Consider the following 23,470-nt stretch of genomic DNA (forward strand, 5'->3'; position numbering starts at 1 on the left):
CGCTGTTTTCCCAAGGATTCACAAAATCAAAAATATTGTCTGTCCCCTTACGGGCACAGTTTGCCAGCCCTCCCTGAAGGCCTGGACGGGCTGCTCCCCTCTCCTGACTCTCCCCTAGAGCATCCTGTATCCAGGCTGTGCTCAGCCCCATTAACCACATTATCGCCTCCCCCAGCTCCAGACTTGGCCACTGGAGCCTCCCTCCTGTCCTCAGCCTGGTCAGGATGTGCCCTTTGAAACACTGGAAATGCATCTCTGCAGATTAAAAGACAGTTAGTAGTGTTCCCCGGAAGCCCTCTCTTCTCCTTGGTCCATCTGGAACCTTCCCCAGCCTGGAGCAGATTATCAAGCCGCAGATCCTTCCAGGGCCTCCATCCTTTGACACATTCACCGCAAACACGCATTTCAAACAGCAGATAGAGAAATAAGACAAGAACAAGAAACATGTCAAACAGCGTTTCCGTAAATAGCGCCAAATGGCACTAAAGGCGCCTTGTCCCTTTAAATAAGTCATTTGAGCAGTGAAGAATTATCTGGAAATAATCACCAGCAAGTGTGTCTGTTTTGTTTAGGGAGCTTGTCAGTCTGCTTTCTATAGCTGAAAGAACTCAGACCATTGATGGCCTCCGGCTAAGGCATGTGGACCCTGGAGCCCGGCTCCTTAGGTGGAATCCTGCTCTGCCACTCACTGGCTGTGTTTATCAGGGCTGTCCAGAGAAATAGAACCTGTGGGACATCCATAGATATTTGTTATCTTGGCTTTTCTTGGTACCAGGGATTGAACCCAGAGGCGCTTAACCATTGACCACATCCCCAGCCCTTTATTCTATTTTACTTAGAGACAGGGTCTCGCTGAGTTGGAACCTCACCCTTCCTCTGCCTCTCTGTCCTCTTCCAGTCCTCAATGGCCACTGATGTCCCCCGACACGGGGGGAGCAGGGAGCTTCTTTACTGAGTTACTGACTCGAATGCTGATCTCTTCCAGAAACTTCCTCACTGACACACCCGGAAATGATCTTCGACCAATCCCTTAGCCTCGTCAAGTTGGCACATAAAATTACCCACCCCTCTGATGCTTGCGGTATGAGTCACGTAGCTCACTGTCCCTCAGTTTCCTCATCTGACCAAAGGGATCACAGGGTCTCTCACACGAGGAATGCCGGGAGCCCAGTGGGCCTTCACGTACGAGCCAGGATCGTCAGGATTACTTAGTCTTCCTGAGCTTGTGTGTCCTCATCTGTAAAATGGAAATGGCACTTGTGAGTTTTTATTTTGCTTGAGGAGTAACCATGGTATTTAAAGAACCAAAACAGAGGTCATTTTTAAGGAGACAAGTAAGTCATCAACAGGTACCATTTTCTAACATTTTTATCAGTGTTTTTCTTCCTTTCCCTACTGAGACTATTTGTAAATTCCTTTTTTAAAAGAAGTTGCTAGAAACATCTAGAACCTGGCAGCCATGGCCCTCAGTGATTTCTTCAGGGCTCATTCTGTAGCCAAATATTGGAAGAGAAGCCCAGAAAGGGCTGTCCTCTGGTCTGCTGACTCTACTCCCCCAAGACTCTGCACGCACCCCCACAAAGCCATCCCTCACCTCTGCCCTCTGCCACCCTGGGGCTCCGTGGCCTCCTGTGATGACTGTCTGTGGAAGCCAACTCTGATGCTGTCCATCTGTCTATCTCTTTCAACTAACAGACTATGTTCTAATAAGTACCAAAGATATACTGGTTCAGTGCATGAAAAAATTCAACAGGTAGATGGATGCCAACTAAAATGTATTTGAGAACACGTGACAAAGATACTCATCTTAAGAATTTTGCAGCCTGGCTCATTTTCTCAAAACAATACTAAATCTCATAAGAGTACCATATTCATGATCCCCCTTTCTTTTAACCTGCCCACAAATTGCACAGTTAATAGCAACATACACTCACCTATATGATACAAGATACACTTAATTTCATTTTATTTATTTATTTTGGTACTAGGGATTGAACTCAGGGGCTCTTTACCACTGAGTCACATCCCCAGCCCTTTTTATCTTTTATTTAGAGGCAGGGTCTCACTGAGCTGCTCAGGGCCCACTAAGTTGCTGAGGCTGGCTTTGAACTCACCATCCTCCTGTTCAGAGTCCCGAGCTGCTGGGATTACAGGCATGTGCCACCGTGCCCAGCAGAAATATGCACTCAAAATGTCACCCCAAATATATGCCAGCTTGGCTATCTTGACCTTTAAACTTCTGTGATTCCTCTTATTCTCGACACTTTGTTTGAAGACCTTTGTACTTTTCAGGCCACCTGTAAAACCTTTTCGTAATATTGGAATTATCCAATGTTTTTTTTTTTATTGGTTGTTCAAAACATTACATAGTTCTTGATATATCATATTTCACACTTTGATTCAAGTGGGTTATGAACTCCCATTTTTACCCCGTATACAGATTGCAGAATCACATTGGTTACACATCCATTGATTTACATATTGACATACTCATGTCTGTTGTATTCTGCTGCCTTTCCTATCCTCTACTATCCCCCCTCCCCTTCCCTCCCCTACCCTCTTCTCTCTCTACGCCCTCTACTGTAATTCATTTCTCCCCCTTGTATTATTTTTCCATTTCCCCTCACTTCCTCTTGTATGTAATTTTGTATAACCCTAAGGGTCTCCTTCCATTTCCAAGCAATTTCCCTTCTCTCTCCCTGTCCCTCCCACCTCTCATCCCTGTTTAATGTTAGTCATCTTCTCATGCTCTTCTTCCCTACTCTGTTCTTAGTTACTCTCCTTATATCAAAGAAGACATTTGGCATTTGTTTTTTAGGGATTGGCTAGCTTCACTTAGCATAATCTGCTCTAATGCCATCCATTTCCCTCCAAATTCTATAATTTTGTCATTTTTTAATGCAGAGTAATACTCCATTGTGTATAAATGCCACATTTTTTTATCCATTCGTCTATTGAAGGGCATCTAGGTTGCTTCCACAGTCTTGCTATTGTGAATTGTACTGCTATGAACATCGATGTAGCAGTGTCCCTGTAGCATGCTGTTTTTAGGTCTTTAGGGAATAGACCCAGAAGGGGAATAGCTGGATCAAATGGTGGTTCCATTCCCAGCTTTCCAAGAAATCTCCATACTGCTTTCCAAATTGGTTGCACCAATTTGCAGTCCCACCAGCAATGTACAAGTGTACCCTTTTCCCCACATCCTCGCCAGCACTTGTTGTTGTTTGACTTCATAATGGCTGCCAATCTTACTGGAGTGAGATGATATCTTAGGGTGGTTTTGATTTGCATTTCTCTGACTGCTAGCGATGGTGAGCATTTTTTCATGTACTTGTTGATTGATAGTATATCCTCCTCTGAGAAGTGTCTGTTCAGGTCCTTGGCCCATTTGTTGATTGGGTTATTTGTTATCTTATTGTCTAATTTTTTGAGTTCTTTGTATATTCTGGATATTAGGGCTCTATCTGAAGTGTGAGGAGTAAAGATTTGTTCCCATGATGTAGGCTCCTATTTACCTCTCTTATTGTTTCTTTTGCTGAGAAAAAAACTTTTTAGTTTGAGCAAGTCCCATTTGTTGATTCTAGATATTAATTCTTGTGCTATGGGTATCCTATTGAGGAATTTGGAGCCCGACCCCACAGTGTGTAGGTCGTAGCCAACTTTTTCTTCTATCAGATGCCTTGTCTCTGGTTTGATATCAAGCTCCTTGATCCATTTTGAGTTAACTTTTGTGCATGGCGAGAGAAAGGGATTCAGTTTCATTTTGTTGCATATGGATTTCCAGTTTTCCCAGCACCATTTGTTGAAGATGCTATCCTTCCTCCATTGCATGCTTTTAGCCCCTTTATCAAATATAAGAAAGTTGTAGTTTTGTGGGTTGGTTTCTGTGTCCTCTATTCTGTACCATTGGTCCAATGCAGCTAGAAAACCATCTCTCCAAAAAATCCTCAGCAAAACATTACAGGAAGAGGAAATGGAAAATAACAATGAAAACCAACAGTGGGAGGTAGGACAGTAAAGGGGGGAAAATAATCAAAGAGGAAAACAAACCATATTCAGTAACATAAATAAACAAATATGGCTGGAAGGATAACCCATATCTCAATAATAACCCTAAATGTTAATGGCTTAAACTCACCAATTAAGAGACACAGGCTAGTAGAATGGATCACAAAACATGACCCAACAATATGCTGCCTACAGGAGACGCATTTGATAGGAAAAGACATACATAGACTGAAGGTGAAAGGTTGGGAAAAATCATTCCACTCATATGGACTGCGGAAACAAGCAGGAGTGTCCATACTCATATCAAATAAAATAGATTTCAAGCCAAAGTTAATCAAAAGGGATAAATAGGGACACTACATACTGCTCAAGGGAACCATACACCAATAAGACATAACAATCATAAATATATATGCCCCAAACAATGGTGCAGCTACGTTCATCAAGCAAACTCTTCTCAAGTTCAAGAGTCTAATAGACCACCATACAATAGTCATGGGAGACTTCAACACACCTCTCTCACCACTGGACAGATCTTCCAAACAAAAGTTGAATAAGGAAACTATAGAACTCAACAACACAATTAACAACCTAGACTTAATTGACATATGTAGAATATACCAATGTTTGATTGTAGGGTAATTCAGGGAGGATCATTCACGAGTGGGTTGGGTTTGCACAATAAGCAGGGCTGGATGGTGTGTTGGACGGCGCAGGTGAGGGCTGACCTCCCTCCTACTGTCCCTGCTCCCAGGGCTGGACCTGTCTGTGCCTCCCCACGTGACTCTCCATAGCATTTTTACATAGATAACCAAGTCTTATTTGTCCAGCACCTAGAGAAGAGCAAGGATGCACCCTATGGAGCGTAACAAAGGTTTGGTTGGCTGAATTTAATCTTTCCATAGCCTGAGCACCCCCAGGTGCTTAGGGTCTTACATCAGGTGCAGGCGCGGTCTCTGCTTCACCCCAACAGCTGGGCATTCTAAGCCAGAATGACCACTGGAAAAAATAGGACCACTTGATGTCCCTTACTCCTCCCCACAGGGAAAGTGCTGGATGACGACCGGGTGCCTGTCTCCTCCCTTAGCTTTTGAATACAATCTCAGGAGGCCGACTTGGGTTTCCCTTTCGTGGTCTTAATATCCATTGGTGTCTGACAGAATCAGAGCATTTGACCTTGGTGAGGGCCTGACCTTTGCTGAGCATGTTGATTTGTGACTCGGGTTCCCCGATGCACCTGACAAGCACTCTTGGGACAGGGTCTTCTTCTTGGGCGGATGGTTCTCACAGACTCCCGTGCGCTTCCTGTTTCTTGCCACTGTAGACGGCTGCTGTGGGCCTGTTCCAACCACAGGTATTGGCTGTTTTCCTTTCCTGGTGAAACCGTGCCCTGTGGCGCTGGTCCTGAGAGTACCTGTGATAGGAAGGATGAAGAAGAGGGCTCTGGGCCCGAGAGGAGGAGGAAACAGTAGATAAATCAATAAAAACAAAGCAAGTCATGAGTCTTCTGCAAGGTTTCTCTCAGCCCAGCCAAAGAGTCAAGGCAGAGGAGGCCCAGAACCCTCGGGCTCTTACCCACAGTCTGCCTCCCGTCCTAGAATTTTTAGGGTGCTCTCAAGCCAGGTTCCCAGCATGGGCCCAAGGAGGGTGAATGTTGCGCCCCGTGGTGGCCTCCTGCTAGATCTTTGGGTAAGATGGCCCATTTGACTTAGGCAGATTTCACCACAGCTTTTAAAATGAATAAACTGTGTAAAGCTTCAGGGTTGGGAAAGAGAGTTGTGAGCACAAAGCCTCGGGACCAGGCCTCTCCAGGAACAAACAACCAGGCCGGCTTTTCTCACCTGGCTCCTACCTGACCTGGCTCCTGGCGCGGAGCTTGCTGGGACTTGAAAGGAGCGGGCAGGGCTGCCTTCCGTGAGCTCTGTGGACAGAAGGTCGTTGACTTTGGCATTTCTAACAAGGATCCCAACTCTCTGGAATTTGCCCCTCGGCCTGGTCTCAGGCCCAAATTCAGTGGCATAGACTTTTTTTTTTCCCCTTAAATGCAGAACAATAGTAGGGGCACAAAGCTTCCCAGGCCTCCTGTTCCCTGGAAGGAACAGAAAGGAAGATGGATGGGAAAAAAACACCCACACGGAGTCAAAGACCCCCAGAAAGCCCATCTGAAGCCACAGGATGTCAGCACAGAGGGACGCAGGGAGAGGTGAAAACCGTGAGGGGCGTCGTCCCCAAGGGAGGGCTCTTAAGTTATTTTTAGTCTCAAAAATGCTGTAAATCCTATTATCCCATTACGCCCCAGTACATCAGATTATTTGCCTTTCTCTACATTTACCACAGCTCCCTTTTTTTTGTTTGATGAGACAAGAGCAGGCTGGCCGGGAAGGCGGCTGCCCACGGGGGGGAGAGACCTACTTTGGGGGGGGGGGCACAGGGCCTCGTGGTTCTGTTTCTGTCTTCCCCGTATCTGGGGCTTGAGTGACACATAGGACCTGCAGATTCTCTCCACGGAGGGGACAGGGGACCCATCAGAAATCTCCCACCCAGAGGCACTGCAGCTGCCAGAAGAGGCAGGTGACCCCAGTGACCCCTGGAAGGAGAGACAGGCTAGCAAGGTGGTGGGAGGACGGAAGAGGGGCGGGGGTCCACGGGGCACCCTCTCAGAGCCCCCTCCTCCAGTATCCAGGATCCATTGGCCTCCTGGAATCATCCCTTCAACCGGGCTGGACAGCCCCAGGGGACATTCAGAGGATTGTCCTCATGTGAGAGTGTCCTGTGGGTATCACGGGACCTGATGGCCTAACGTGTGTTTTCTGGTCATGTGAGAGTGTCCTGTGGGTATCACGGGACCTGATGGCCTAGCGTGTGTTTTTCCGGCCGTTTTTATTTTTTTTCACTCTGTGATGACCATTCCTGTCCAGTGGTCAGTTCAAGATGACGTCATCCTGATTTCCAGCAGCTCCCCCTGGCGTGTGCTTTGGAGAGCCCCGTCATTTTGATAAAATGCAGCTGTATCTTCAACGGATCCATCTTTCTGGTTTCATTCCGTGCTCTGTCCTGTGAGACTATCAGAGACCTGAGCCTCCTCCGGACAACACCAGAGACCTGGTAAAACGAAAAGACCCGACATGGCCAGAGCACCTGGTGGAAAGCGTCAGGGTCTCGCCCGCTCCGGGGACTTCCTAACGTATCAGTGACAGGAGGCGGAGCTGAGCCCCAGTGCGGGGTCTCTGTAGGCCCTCTGGACTCCTGCCTTGACTGCAAAAATGGTGACAAGTCAGTGTGAGCCAGTGGCTGCGGAAGGTGCTCTGGGGCAGCTCGGACATGCTTCCCAGGACAGAGGACACGTGCATGGATCAGTGGTCACTGGGCTCCTGACAGGAGGGAAGGCTGGTCAGGGGGCAGAAGGTCTGGAGAACTGTTCCAGGAGCTCAGGAAGAAGTCAGGAGAAGGGAGACAGCGTCCCTGAGATTCATGCCCGATCCAGAGGAGACTGGGTCACCCTCAAAAAAAACAGGCCCACTTTGGAAACAGCTGAGGATCAGCAAAACCAGCAGTTCATTTCTCTGGCGTTGGGCAAGGAAATCAGAAAGATCCATAGTCACAGCTGGAGAACTGCTTCCCCTTTAAAGAGAGAAGAAAACATGCAGAGAGATGGGGCTGTTATGTTTGCTCTTCCAAAGGAGCACCTGGTTTTAACCTCAGTTGATGTGCCTCCTCGGGTACACTGGGCTTGGCGAGAATGGGCTGCTTTGATTACCTGCCTACAGAATCAAGGTCACTTGTTTGGTTGGCAAGAATTTTGTTGGTATTGATTTTGTAGATTCTCTCTGGTCGCCAGCTACACAGGGAGTGATGTTTACTTGTTTGATATTCATTCAAGTCCAAATAAGATAATCTGGATTCTAGATGCTCATCCCCTGTTTTGTTTTGTTTTTTTTTCTTTTAAATACTATCAGTTATTTAGGACAAAATGTTTTCTTAATATTTTCACGAAGGTACAGTAGAAAATGTCTCTGGGCACCTGTTCATAAACATGAATAATTTGCTTCTTTGATGACACAGCAGATTAACTTTATTGTATACACATATCGGAGGTTTACAATTATTTGTGGGATATGTAGAGACAGTAAAATGGTTTCTATGGTAAAGCAAATTACATATCCATTATCTCACACAGTTCCTTACGGTGTGTGTGACAAGAACAGCTAAAATCTACATATCTAACAAAAATTCCTAATGCAATACAATTTTTAATTCATTTTTTTAGATTTATATATGACAGCGGAATACCTGACAATTTATATTACACATATAGAGCACAACTTTTCATATCTCTGGTGGTATACAAAGTATGTTCACACCAATTCATGTCTTCATACATGTACTTTGGATAATGATGTCCATCACATTCCACATCATTAATAACCCCATGCCCCCTCCCTTCCCCTCCTACCTCTCTGCCCTATATCTAGAGTTCATCTGTTCCTCCCATGCTCCCCCTCCCTACCCCACTACGAATCTGCCTCCTTATATCAGAGAAAGCATTCAGCATTTGGTTTTGGGGGATTGGCTGACTTCACTTAGCATTATCTCCTCCAACTCCATCCATTTACCTGTAAATGCCATGATTTTATTCTCTTTTATCCTAATGCAATACAATTTTACTAACCAGAATCATCATTTTGTACATCAGATCTCTAGACTTGCTCATTCTGGGTATCTAACACTTTCTCTTGTTTGACCTACGTGTCTCCATTCTTCTCCCCCTCTCACCCCAGGAACCACTCTTCAGGTTTTTATTAATGCCACATATAAATGAGACAATACCATATTTGTCTTTCTGCATCTGCCTTATTTCACTTAGCATAATGTTCTCCAGGCCCATTGATGTTATGGGAAATGACAGAATGCCCTTTTTGTTTACACCTGAGTAATATTCCATTGTGTGTGTGTGTGTGTGTGTGTATCACATTTTCCTTATTCATTCATCCAGACACCTGGGGCTGTTCCCATAGCTTGGCCGTTGTGAACAGTGCAGATATCATTATGACATGGCCATTTCATCTCCTTTGGGTGATGTATGTCCAGAAGAGGGTTTGCTGGCTCTATGGTAGTTGTTGGAAAAATTGAAGAGATTTTTGTGAACCATATTTTTTTCCCTCTGAATGTATGGGTATCATCTCCATTTAGGAGAAACATCATGAGATCTTCAATATTTTAACTTAGGAGAATGAATTTCAGGAACGTAAATGTAAAGACAAATGCCCCAAGGGGTTGAATATCGAGGTACTGCTGCTTGCAAGGCAGGGTGGGTGTCCGACCTTTACTCCAGCTTCCTTAAAACAGTGAAGATGGCCATTCAGAGGTGTCTGGCTGCAAATCCAGGACTGCAGTTCTTCTCTCAGTTCAGCCTCTCTTCCCCTCATTTTCCTCCTGCCAGCTGTCTGGAGTCTGGTAGCCCCTTCCTCACTCCCGCCCTCTCCTGGGAACCCATGAGCTCTTCCAAACTCAGGGAGAGCCAATGGAGATGCAGCATCTTGCTTTCTTCTTTGTAAAAGGTTTTCACTTTAATTTTTAGGTTCAAAAGCACCTGTAAACGAGGCTCGAGGTGATCCTAGCAGCTGCTCAGGGGAGGGGCCCTGGGTCTGTGGTCCAGTGATTGTGGTGGGGGTGGCCCCCGGCTGCACTGTGGAGGTCTAAGGGGTCCTTGACCATCAAGAGGCGAGCAGCTGAGGATACTTGGCCTGAAAAGGAAGGGTCTCTGGGATAGCAGAGACTCTGTCCCAATGTTTGAGGCTGGCTGAATCCCTAGAATGCCTTAGAAATTTTTTTTAATGGAAACTAACAGGTGTTGATAGAAATATGGAATAATGACAATCATTGCTGATAGGAATGGGAACTGGTGCCACCACATTGGAACAGAGTCTGACAGTCCCTCAAATCCTGTGCCCCCAGAGTTCCACCCCTAATAAGCATAGATCCACATGGAAATGGATGAACCATGTTCACAGCAGCTCCTTTCATAATAGCCAAAAGGTGGAAGCAACCTTGATGCCCATCAAGGGCTGAGTGGATAAGCCAACGTGGCATACAGATAAGATGGAATATTATTCAGCCTTTAAAAAGGAGGAAATTCTGACACCTGTTCCTGATATGGGTGGACCTAGAAAAGATCATGGTAAATTAAAATCCAGTGACAATATATTATGTGGTGATAGAGCCAAAAAAGGCAAACTCACAGAGACATAAAAAGGGTTGAGGGAGGAGAATGGAGAGCACTTCATAGATCCAGGGTGTTTCTCAGGGGTGACGACAAGTTTTGAAACGAGAGCTGGTGTGTGCGCCTCATGGTGAGCACTGTGCATGCCACTGAGTTGTGCACTTTGGAATGGAGGGCAAAGGCATTTTGGCTCAATGGGAAGAAATTTCTAGTAAGTACAGCTAGCAAGAAATAGAACAGGGAGGTCGCTAGAAAAATCGACACGTAGGTCCCTCCCCTGCCCCCGTGGAGGAGATTGGGGAGCACAGCTGGATGTTGTGGGTGGCATTCAAACTCTGGGGGCAGCAATCAAAAGTAGTACTTTGGCCTCTTCCAGGGATGCCAGTGCCTAATCTAGTGCATAGCCTGGGCATCCAGACCAGGGCTCCTGGTGGCGCTCAGCTTTAGGTGGAACAAGTGCCCTTTAATGTCCCTCCCCTCCCACCACCCCCTCCACCCCCTGGGTACTCCCATCACAGTGACATGGCACAGCACCTGCAGCCCCCTCCTCCTGGGAGCAGGCTAGAAATGCCGCTCTCAGTCCCTCCCCACCCACTGGTCAGATTCCATCTTGTGTGAGCCCCCAGATAACCTGTGTGCTGTGTGGACCTCCGAGGTACTCTGAGTTGCCTTCTCCTGTGTGACACGTCACTGTTCCACGGACAAGAATGTGCAGGCACAGGGGCTTCACTGGCTCTACCCCCTCACTGGCTCTGGTGATGCCGGGCCGGGGCCCTCCCCACCAGGCCAGGACCCCCGTTTCACTCATGCCTGGCTCCCGCCCACCTCCCTCTGCCCCCCACATGCCCTTCCCGCAGCCCAGGCTGAGTCAATATTTGATGTGCTGAGGAGAGGAACAGACAAAGCAAGGAGGAAATGCAGGGCCCTTCAGCTGGGAGGTGCCCACACACCTGCACTTACCCAGGGCTGAACTTCCCGTGTCCTGCCTCCCCGTTGGCATCTTGCTTGGGTTGGGATGAGAACAAGGATGGGCATGCATGGTAGCCCCCCAGTGTGGGGACAGGGTGTCAATACAGCCATCCCACTTGGCTAGGGCAAGAGGAGCCTGTCTTTTCTATTGAGGTTGCAGGTGGGAAGGAGGGACCCATCCCCAGGTCCCTCGCCCAGTACGGACACTCTCGGTTTGGATATTATTGTCACTAGCTTTGCCCGCTAACTCCATGGCTCATTTTCATGCATGTCGACCTTCTTAACCTCTCAGTGCTTTGGGTTCCTCATTGACAAATGGAGAGCCCTACACTGCAGCTCTCTGGGGACCGAGACAGAACACAGCGCCCCAACATCCAACTGATTTCTTTTCTTGCAGGAACTTGTCAAAGGTTCATGGCTGCCTTACAGGGGCCCCCACTGCCGATTAGTGCTCCCCATGTGATCGGGGTGGAGACTCCAAAGCAGAGAGAGGCGGAAAGTGCGGTGCATGAGGTCAAGACAAGGGAAGGGTGCTCTAGTGGCCGCTGACAGTCTCCATGACTCACATACGAACACCTCCCCATAAAACAGCTTTGCCCCAAATATGAATCTGCAGCAGAACTTGTTTGTCAAGTTACCCTCTGAAAGTCTGCAGGCTCTGGAAACATTCCGTGCTTGGCAAGACCAAGCGTCGGGGGATCGATCCATGGGACAGACAGTAAAGACTGGGGTGTCCAGAACCCCTGGGTCCCTGCTGCCTTGGCCAGTGTCCGTGCATCCAGCAGGGTGAACAGGTAGACAGATTGGGGGGGTCTGATTTCTCCCAATGTTCTAGGAGCTGCAGGATCTTGCCTGGGCTGAACCTGTAGGGGGAGGAGGACAAACCCATTCCCTGGCCTTGGAGCTTGATCCTGTGGGGTTCTTCATGTCACACATGTCCTGATCGACTCTTCCCTTCCTTTAAACACAAACAAATACGCCCAAAACAAGAAAAATACCTTTTTATTTGAAATATAGATTCAATGGAATTTGCAGAGGTTCACGCTGAGTGCACCTGTCCCCCAATTTCTCCAGTGATGATGTGTTTGGTCACCACGGCACAGTCTCACATCCCTTCCAAGGGCAGCACCCCCAAGGACTCAGTCACCCCCCACTAGGCTCCACCTCTTAAAGGTCCATCTCTCACATCACCCTACGGAGGACCAAGCCTCCAGTACGTGAGCCTCTGGGAGACAAATCACATCCCAACTGTAGCAGAAGGACTGATTTGTTAAACTGACCCCCATCCAAAGAACAAAGGCCTGACTGAGATCTGTCAGGGTCAGATGTTGTCACTGGTGATTGGGTTTATGCCAGATGATCAGCAAACTTGGTCGTAGATGAGTCGAGCAAGGCCTGTGGATCAGAGTGGTTCACAGTCTAGTCGTTCCCAGTGGGGATCACCAGAACCCGACACAGGGTGGAGACCACCTGACAGGTTTGCAGAGAGGTCTGACAGAGTCGTGCAGGGTGACAGCATAAACCCGAGCTTCAGGGAACCACGTGCCCCAGGATGTGAAGGAGTTGCAAAGCCACCGTTGAGAAGACAGAGGACGGGCATCGGTCGCTGACGTGTCCCATGGCACAGTCATGGACGCAGAATGCTTTGTAACTAGGGCTTCTGCTCTCTGGGGGTCCTTAACCCCCTCCCTCAGCCTGCCTATGTGGCCACCAGTGCCCAAAATTCCTGCCCCAAACAGTGTGTGAGGTAGATGACCACCTTCAAGACCTCAGATGCAGACAGTATTTTGTGGTTTACAGTGGTCACTTCTTACTCCACCAGAGGAAGAAACTGCAGTCCCAGATGCTTGCTGATTCCCAGAGGCCAGGAGGGTGGTCCGTGACGGGGCCCACCCCGCTGCATCTTCTAGTCCCATCCTGCCATTGATTCAAGGCCATCCCACAGATAGCGGGTTTTCCATCTTGCACCTGGAGGGAGGCACGGGGCCCTGAAGCATTGTGTGAGTTTCTGGAAAGAACTGAGAAGAAAGGAGCAACCCCTCTTCCACAGGGAGCTGAGCTGGACCCCTCTCTTTTCTTCCCCAGGGGAAGGGGCTTAAGAAAGAAATGAACCCAATTCCATATTATAGGGTTTTCTAAATCCAGAATCTGCTGCAGATCCATGAGGTGCTTTGCAAGCTGCTTACTTTTGTGTGAAATCACTGTTTTTTCAGTATTTTTAAGTTCCTGTGGGTTTTGTTCTTGAATTGGGTTTCTTCCTCTGTCTAAATGCAAGTCACATTCTCATTTTCTCCCTTTGGCCATATAAGAGATCCCAAAGGGAACGTACCAGAAAGTAGTACCTGTGGAAGAGAAATTCATTGCTCTTTTCTGCGACCAAGATACAAACTAGTCGGAAGAGGAATGTGTATGCTTTGGACAGCCCCTCACCTCAGATATTGGCAAATTCTTCCTGGCCCTTGAATTCTGGGTATAAATCTTACTGTGTCGCCAAGTGACGCGTATGCACACACATACACACACACACATACACATACACACACACACACACACACACACACACATGCTATTAAGATCTCACTTGTGGGCAAGGCTAAGAAAGGTAGTGGTGTTGGTGGTTTTATAAATGTAAGCTCCCATGACCTCAGTATGTTTGCAAACTGAGTGTGGGTCCAAAGACAGTACCCTTCAGAGGGAATCAGAATAAGATCATTCGTACAAAGACAGGAACTTCATTTCTATTCCAGAGCCAGGCAGCATAGATGATTTGAATTATGTGAAGGAAGAAAGAGTCTCAAATGGGTAATTTAGTGAGAGGGTCGTAGAGAGAAAATATTTCTAGGGAAAGAGTTAGGAAGCTCTTAGTACTTGTTACTGTCATTCTGGTTTAATATGTATATTTATACAATGTGTGTAATATTGTATGTTAATGTATTATTATTTTATATATAGAGAGAGAAATTTGATTCTGCCTAACTGAAAACCAACCTTAAGATCTTTTACCTTTCTATTCTGAATGAATGAATGAATGATAATAAGTAGCTTCTTTCTCAAAAAAAACAATGAGAAAATTTTTTGTCTCGTTTATTTATTAGCTGTTTTCCTTTTCTTTCAAACAGGTTTTCAAAATCTGAAATTCATTCGTTCAGGTTTATAACGTCCAAGAGTGTGTGTGGTCTTGGAATGATTCTTTAGTTCTGTTCTAAAGATTCTGAATTTGGTATTTAGATGCATAGCCAATTTTAAATATGTTTTCATGGGCCTGATCATCTTGCATACACTGGGAAGTGAAACCTATATGACTACTTAGGTAAAGATAAGAGTATAACAGAAATAAACTTAAAAAGAAGAGTACAACAGGTACCGAGTGGCTTGCTTAAGTGAATGTACCGTTAAATGCTTTGAATACCAGGTAGGACGAATGCATAGCAAATCTAACAGCATTTCACTTTTGACTTTGATACATTTGACCAAACATGAAATTATTTATTGAAAATCAAAATCAAAATTCAAACATTTTCCACCACTTTACCCTGAATTTCAAAGTATTAAAAAAAAAATGCATTTGGCTAATGGCCTGAAACCAGGTGGATGCGACTTTGCTAAGCCAGCTAATTGGCAGCCAGGAGTTCTGCCTCTCAGATGGCTCATTAGTGAGGTGGGCGGGATCCACGCTCCTCCAATTAGTGGGCCCTGAGCCACTTGCACATTTATAGTATGATTCAGTTCACAGAAATGTTTACCACCAACTCTTCAGAGAAAGACTTGTATGTGAGCCCGTGTTCCTTGATCCGGCAACCTTGTGGATTACAAGGCACATTTTCAAGGACCTGCTTTGCAGGTTTTCTGATACCCGGTGACAGTCTGGGGAATGGAGAAATGAAGATAATTGACATCCCAGGGTTAGGATTTGGTATTCAGATGCACAGCCATTTTAAACTATGCCTTTGGAATTGTTCCTGGATTGTGATTTAAAACAAAAACAAAGACAGTTCCTAGAGCTGTTTCCCCCGTCTCATACATTCTAGATGCCTCACAGGTGTTAGGTCCTTTGGTTTCATAGCCACCCCGTGAAGGTGAGAAACTGAGGCAGAGAGAGGGTTAGTCGCCTGGCCAGGTTCACTCAGGTTAGATGAGAGTCACGATTTGAACACGGGATCTTCCTGGGCTGTGGCCTCTTGGCCGGCAGATTCTCATCCCTCATAGCATGGATCCTCTTTATCATCTGCTGAATAAGTTCATGAGCAAGTTAATAGACAGGATGGGGAAGGACCGATCATCTGCCCTTCAGTTCTTTAAATGGCTAGAGAAGACTTGTCCAATGAGGTCATTTCCTGAAAGAAGTTGGATGAAGAGTCCCAAAGCCCTGGGATTTTAAATTTTGAATGTCTCTAAAATATTAACTGGAAAAACGTCCTCATAACATTTGCTGTAGAGAGGAAATGCAGAGGCGACACTGTCCAGCATTTCAGAAAAAAAAAAAAAAAGACCGCTAACATTTAATTCCGCCTGTGTGTATTTATGCAGATTCCGTCCCTTTGGCCTGGGCCTGGACTCTGCTGGGAAACCTCTCTGAGGGACCACCCTCCACCCCTGCACTAACCCTCATTTGCTTCTGCCCCAGGGGCGCCAGCTGAGTGGTGTAGGAGGTGAGCCAGGGTCCTGTCCTACTAATCTGGCTCCCCAGGATCCCTGGTATCAGCCTTCAGATTAAAAAAAAAAAAAAACAAAGACAGTTACTAGAGCTTTTTCCCCCGTCTCATACATTCTGGATGCCTCACAGGTGTTATGTCCTTTGGTTTCATAGCCACCCCGTGAAGGTGTATGCTCGCCCCTCATACGATGACCTGATTCCAGCCAGAAGTCCCTAACGGTGTATTAGTTCACCTCAAGGCAATTTCCCCAAAAGTATCTGGCACTTTTTTCAATTCCTGAGCCAGCCAGGTCAGTAGGGGACAGCTTCAACCCCGGCTGGTCACAGGGGCAGTGGCTTCCTCCATAGTGAGGGTCTGTGCCCACCAGTCCCACGCCACCTCCCCAGGAAGCATCCTCAGTGGGTGCTGAGGGGAAAGGATGTCATTGGGAGGGAGCCAGAGATCTGGGAGCAGCACCACCTTGCCTGGCAGCATGCGGCAAATCATCACAGGGTGCACCTGCACAGGTGAGGAGTCCTGCAAACAGCCACAAAGACGCACCATGTGTCTTCAATGGCAGCAAAGTGGCAGCGAGTGTGGGTCTACCTTTTTGTTTTGTTTTAGTTACACATGGCAGTACAGTGATCTTGACATATCATACATTTGAATCTAAAATGATATCCATCTCACTCCAGTAAGAGTGGCAGCCAACAAGTGCTGGCGAGGATGTGGGGGAAAAGGCATACTCATACATTGCTGGTGGGACTGCAAATTGGTACAGCCAATATGGAAAGCAGTATGGATACTTCTTGGAAAGCTGGGAATGGAACCACCATTTGACCCAACTATCCTACTCCTCGGTCTATACCCAAAGGACCTAAAAAGAGCATACTACAGGGACACAGCCACATCAATGTTTATAGTAGCACAATTCACAATCGCTAGACTGTGGAGCCAAACTAGATGCCCTTCAATGGATGAATGGATAAAAAAAAATGTGACATATATACACAATGGAATATTACTCAGCAATAAAAAAATAATAAGATCATGGCATTTGCAGGGAAATGGATGGCATTAGAGCAGATTATGCTAAGTGAAGTTAGCCAATCCCCAAAAAACAAATCCCAAATGGGTCTACCTTTCTGTAGTTTGTTTGTGTGTCTGCTCGGGAGCTGTCTGCCAGGCGCTCTCTGGGTTGTCCTCCTTCTGGCTGCCCTGCCTGCCCCCTGGAGGCTGGCCTGAGACGCCCCAGCTGGGCCCGGCCAGGCCTTCCTGGCAGCCCGGGCTCCTCACCATGGGAGAGCGGCTGTCCACCGACCTGCTTTTCCTGTTCCCCCACAGCAGACGCAGCCTGCTAAGCCTCTTCAAGAGAGGCCCCACAGATCAAGTGGCTCCTCCAGTCATGCACAAGGCCACCTCCCCCGAGTGAGTGTGTGTGCATCTGTTGGCTCTGTTGAAAGGGACCTGTGGTTCAGGGTGGCGGGAGCACAGAGTCCGAGCCCAGGGGCGTCCATCAACCCCAGGGGCAGCCTGCCTCCCCACCCTCTCACCCTAGGAGAAACCAAAGCCAAAGCCGGCTCCTTTCCAGCCTTTAGAAACACGTTCCTCAGGGGAAGCTCTTCAGCCCCATCTCCCCCCTACCGAGCACCCGTCCTGAGCTCCCAGGACATCAGCTGCCTGCTGAAATGCCAAGAGCCTGGGAACCACCCTGTCCTCTGAGAGGTTTGCCATGGACCTCGGAGGAGGGTATGAGCAGCTAAGGCAGAGGCGAGGCCAGAACAGGTAGAAGAGGAGGCGGGGGGGGGGGGGCTGTGGCAGGGCAGAAGGCGTTGGGACGGCGGACGATGTGCTTGTGGTCAGGCTGATGTCCCAGTTTGGCAGCCTGACATCCAAGGCTCTGCTACCATTGGGAGTCCCCCTCCCCACCACTCCCCACCCCCCCCCCAGCCCTCCCAGCCCCACCCCAGCCCTCCCAGCCCCACCCCAGCCATGGGCCATGCTAGTAGATGTACTTATTATCCTCCACCTAGCCTCTTGCACATTTACTACCTTTTATTCTTTTTTATGTGTGGTTTTTAAAATTCCAATTTGTCATATTTGACAGCAGAATGCATTACAATTTGTATTACACACATAAAGCACCATTTTTCATTTCTCTGGTTGTACACAAAATATACATTCACACCATTCATGACTTCACACATGTACTTGGGGTAACGATGTCCATCTCATTCTACCATCTTTCCTACCCCCATGCCCCCTCCCTTCCCCTCCTACCCCACCTTTATTCTTATTTTTTAAAAAGATTTGTAGTTGTAGGTGGACAGCATGCCTTTATTGTATTTGTTTATTTTTATGTGGTTCTGAGGATCATACCCAGTTCCTCCCACATGTTAGACACGCCCTCTGCCGCTGAGTTACAGCCCCAGTCCCGACTATTACCTCTATTCTTTGCTGGAATTTTGCCACATTGCTGCCTGTGGGTATAGGATAGTGTTGGTCATTTGGGAGAAAAAGTGAGGATCAGGTCGTTAGGATATAATAAGCTGATGTTTGAGAAAACCATACTCCAGAGCTTTACCCACCGTCAATTTCACCTGTGTATCAGGTACATAGCAATGTGCCTTAAGAAGGGAACCCTGGGTCTATGCTTTCGACCTCTGTGGCCATGACTGGTTGAGGGGACATGTCTGGAACTCTCCTTGCATCCTGAAGCCACCACCTGGAACTTCAGAGTCAGGGCCCAAGGAGAAGTGGACCCTTGGATGAATTGTCTATTTATTGGGGTTACTTGGTTGGACCTTTATAAAAAGACAGCTCTCCATCCATCTCCTATGAAACAAGAAGAAATACACTTCCCGTTTCTCCTGTGGTCTTGCCAGCCTTACCCAAGGCCAAGAGTGACAGATGTAAAGCGAGAAATCTAAGATGACTTTAATTTACACCACGATTATCTGAACGCACACGGAGAAATGAGATTTCTAGTCCTGAGGACGCCGGCACTGGGCTTGAGACATTTCTAGAACAGCTAACGCTCATCCTTTGCTGGGTAAACTGTTGTGGCCAGTGGTTTTCCCTCGAAAGGCAGGGTTTTCTGGTGGGCGAACTTGAAACCCCTTCTCCAGGGAGGGCTCCTGCCCAAGGTGCTCTTGGGGTCTGTCTTGGAGTCTCATCTTCCCATCTGAATTGTCCAGCGGTCAAGGTCTCTCTGCAGAGGTGGGATGTGGCCAGGTCTATGGCTGTTTCAAAACATCAACTTTGGGACCTTAGCCCCACTGGTACACAGTGCCCGCGCCCCACCGACCTCGGTGCCCATCACAGTGTAGGCTGATGGGCATAGGGAGTATGTGGACAGCTCTTGGGAAGCACAAGTCAAGTCACCATTCTTGCCCTGGGAAAGCTTGGAGGGCAGGTGTTGGTAAAAGAGGAAGGACATTATTCGATGTGGGAAATCTTTCTCTATTCCAAAATTGATGGCCCATCCAGAAAATGCCGTTGTGTCCTTAGGACAGTCCCATGACACAGGGCCTCCTTCCCATGACGGGGACCCTGATGCCGCCTTGCTGTGCTGCTGAACCCAGGTGGCCTGGAATCCCCATAGTGGTCACACCCTCTCTCTAACTCCCTTTCTTCCCTCTTCCCTGAACATTCAGCAGACACTTGCTGAACATGCTGCTCTGCAGTTTGAAGTTCCAGGATGGTGAGGGACTGTGCTGGTGGTCAGCTCCGCAGTGTCTGGCCCCTCACCAGTTAGGCCAGTAAGATATGTGTGGGGCTTTGGGGAGGGGTTCTGTGCCTTGGGGTTCGACCTGGGTCAAATGGCTCTTCTAGCTCAGGGAGGGTGTGTCTCTCCTCCTTCTGAGATTCAGGGAGCCCAGTTGTCCTCAGTTTGCCCACAGACTTCTGTTTTGCCCACAGCTTACCTCTCGGCTCTTTGTCCACTCTTGGTCGTTCTGACATTCATTTAATCTTTTTCTCCTAATGCATTTGGTCCGTGTGCACAATGTCACCAGACTGCATCCTGAAGTTGGGATTATCAAGTTTTTAGGAGGTGAAAGGAGGTGGGGAAGGGCAGCCAGGATTTGTCCACTGTGTGTATTTGGGTCCAGTTATATCAACACTGTGGAGGAAAGGCCTCACCAGGCAGTTAAGCACCAGTGGATCCCAAATCCCCATCGCTATGACCTCCGGGCCAGCTCAGAGATAGAGAGAGCTGCCAGCTCCCCTGACTCCCAGGGTTCATCAAGGCCCCTCTCCCATTTGACGGTAAGAGCAGACAGGCAGGCCACGGTGGCACATGCCTGAAATCCCAGCAGCTCAGGAGGCTGAGGCAGGAGGATTGCAAGTTCAAAGCCAGCCTCAGCAAAAAAAGTGAGGCACTAAGCAACTCAGTGAGACCCTGTCTCTATACAAAATAGGGCTGGAGATGTGGCTCAGTGGGTAGTCAAGTGCCCCTGAGTTCAATCCCCAGCACCCCCACGTCCCCCACAAAAATGTGAATAAGTAGAACAATCACAGTGAAGTCATGCGGCGTGAAAGAAGAGATGCCTTGGATGTTGCCTGTGGGGGCCATCTGCAGCCCGCGAACTTGGCTTGGCCCTGGCAGTGTCCACAGAGGTGATGGGCAGCAGCCTCCTGGCTGGACAGTGTGGACAGACAGTGGACTCTCTATTTCAACTGTAAATAAAAGAAGCGGGTGATGACGGAAGAGGAAAGCCCATGTCGAGTGCGGACGCTCACCCAGAGAAGTGTGTGGCCTTACGCAGCCAAGTGGCCCTGGTCCTGAAGGTCCTGGCCTCTTCCCAGTTAAAAGTGCCCGACTCTGACCACGGTGCTGTAGCAATGGAGGCAATGGACCCAATGAAGCATCCTGACAGATTCTCACCTCCACTGTGGAGAGTGAGCCTCAGCCACCTCGGCTTACAGATGAGGTCATCGTTCCCAAGCTCTGGTGAAGGCCACCACATGCCTTGTAGGGAAGTGGGCGGAGGACATTCAAACCTCCATTAGTTCATTTCCAGGCTAATCCCGCTGCCTCGCTCAGTGAGCGGTTCACGGGAAACATCTCACAGTTGGATTAAACAGAACTCCTTGTTCTGATGTTAAATCCGAGATTCTGCAGCCCAGGTGCCCAAAACTGGTTTGACTTCTTGTTCCAAAGACATCTTTTTCTTGAGCTCTCCTTGCAACCTTGAGAACGATTAGGATGACGCTTCCCAGACCCAAAGAAGTGCTGGGGGCAACCGTTCTGTGGAGGGGGGATGCCGGGCCAGGCAGTGTTTGGTGGGTCATCCCAGTTTGTCTGGGGAAGCCAAACAACAGTTCCCAACAAAGGCTCTGACTGACTCAGCGCAGGCGTGACTCATAAATCTCCTTTCCCCTCTTGCTGATTTCTTCAGGCAGCTATTGTCCGCACCCTGACCACACACTGTCACCCATCAGATTGCCTAGTTGACTCAGGATGACACCGTGTAGCAATCTGAACTCTTGATAAAGGGGGCCCCTCGGAGGAATCTCAAGGCATGGAATGTGTCAGAGGTTGCAAGAACAAGATGTCACGCCAGGATGGCCCTGCAACCCGGACACTATGACTGTCTCTACTTGGGAAATGCCAATGTCATTGTGAATTTACTTAATAACACACTTTCTGACTCTCCCTGTCCATTCCTTCATTGCCTAGATCACCATTTCCCTGAATCATGAATCACCAGACCCTTGGAAAGAGACGAGCATAATCAATTCTGGTTCTAACCGGCAGATCAAATCCATCCTTGGTTCTGCAAGTTTAGATACGGTGGTAGCATGGGCCAGTGGTCACAGAAACCCCATGGGTCTGCTCATGGTTTTCTCTGGGAGCCCAGCTCTGAGAGGACCCCGCAAGAGCCCTGAGCTGTAGGTACATGGGGATAAGCACTGTAGTGGGCTCAGGTGGCGAGCCTGCCTCTCCCAGGTTGGGGATCGAACCAGAACGTGATGAGAATTCCTTAGTCGAAGGGGAATCGGGATTGCAGGAGCAGCCGGCTCTCGGGTTTCACTGTCTATTTCCTTTAGACAAACTGTTTTTTCCCCAGCCAATGAATCACTGCAATCCAGAGAGCCATTCCCTGGAGAGGAAGAATCAAAATGTGGAAGTCATTTCCTAGCTTCCTAGTGCCAAAGGGAGACAAAGTGAGTGTCGAGATCATCAGCGACTGTTTCTTAAAACATTTTATTTCTTAAATATAATGAGGAAACATCACTATGAGGCTCCTACATGTGAGATACAGACGTGCACGCGGGACGACATGAGGTCCCCTCACTGAGGCTGACTGGGAGGACAGAAGGCATGTCCTCACTTGGTAATAAATAAACCCCATCCAACTGGGGAGGTGCATGAGCTTTTGACCTCTTTTGATTTCAAAAATCTTGTTTCAATATTTCTTTTTCCTTTTTAATGAACTCAGTTCTCCAGGTTTTTTCAATATGGTGGGGAAGAATATTGGGATTTTCCAGCTAGCTTGGGACCTATAATTCAAACCACTTCTCAGTCAGTTTGAAAAGATTATGATTTTATTTTATAAAAACACTGGCCTTGAAATACAACAGGATTAGGGTAGTCATTTCACGGAAAATTCATGATGACGCAGAGTGACCCAGGGGGCCTGTACGGGTTGTGTGGAGAATTCTAACTTGACATCAAGGAGGAGGACCTAGTAGTGATTGACACCTTTTTTTTTAAAACTAGGAATTGAACCTAGGGGGCCCTTAACCACATCCCACCCCTTTTTGTTTTTTATTTTGCAACAGGGTCTTGCTAAATTGCTTAGGGCGTTGCTAAGTGTGCTGAGGCTAACTTTGAACTTGCAATCTTCCTGCCTCAGCCTCCTGACTCGCTGGGATTATAGGCGTGTGCCACTGCGGCCAGCTCTGATTGATATTTTAACATGGGCCGGCAAACTGCGTGGAAACCAAATCAGGCCCACAACTTGCTTGTATACATAAAGTTTTATTGGAACACAGCCACACTCAGTCATTTACATATCTGATGGCTGCTTTTGACCTACAATAGCAGAGTTGAGCAGGTGCAATAAAGACTGCACAGTCTGCTTCTGGAATGTTCACTAGGTGGCCTTTCACAGAAAAGCAGCCCAGCCCATCCCAGCGGTGGTAGAATGACAACATGTCTATCTGTGTATATTGTTATGTGGTCTCCTCGGGAGACCTAGGAGTGAGTTGTCAGGCCCTGGGGGGTCCTGTCACCTGCCTGATTCATTGGTTCACTGCTGACTTACTGGAAGCCCCAGGGCAGATGTGGCACAAGAAAGCCGTCTCACTGCCATTTGCTGGGGACAGAGCTGATTGTGTACTAGGTGGCGGGGGAGGGGGAAATATGTTCTAGAATTCTGGGAGCAGAAAAGTCACCTGAGCCATGTAGATGTCACTTGCAGGCCTTGCTTTTGTCCTTCAGTTAAAGTCAACAGTCATTTCCGGAGGGCCTGTATTTAAAGGACATTCTCCACCATTCCTACCTATGTTGACTGCATCCCTGTCCATCCCTCAGGACCTCCCAATGGCCTGCTGCAATCCTGACGGGTTACCACCGGGGCAGGTCATCTGCTGGGTGCACATGGTGCCTGTCTTTCCACCATACACACAC

General features: G+C 47.9%; 1 protein-coding gene across 2 annotated transcripts in view; it reads left to right on the top strand.

Moving 5' to 3' along the window:
- Positions 1 to 23,470, top strand: part of NPAS2 (neuronal PAS domain protein 2) — a 156,036-nt gene that overhangs the window by 44,177 nt on the left and 88,389 nt on the right. The gene's annotated exons all lie outside the window — the stretch shown is intronic.

Source organism: Spermophilus citellus (assembly GCF_964194105.1).
Source record: "Spermophilus citellus genome assembly, chromosome: 13".
NCBI lineage: Eukaryota > Metazoa > Chordata > Mammalia > Rodentia > Sciuridae > Spermophilus > Spermophilus citellus.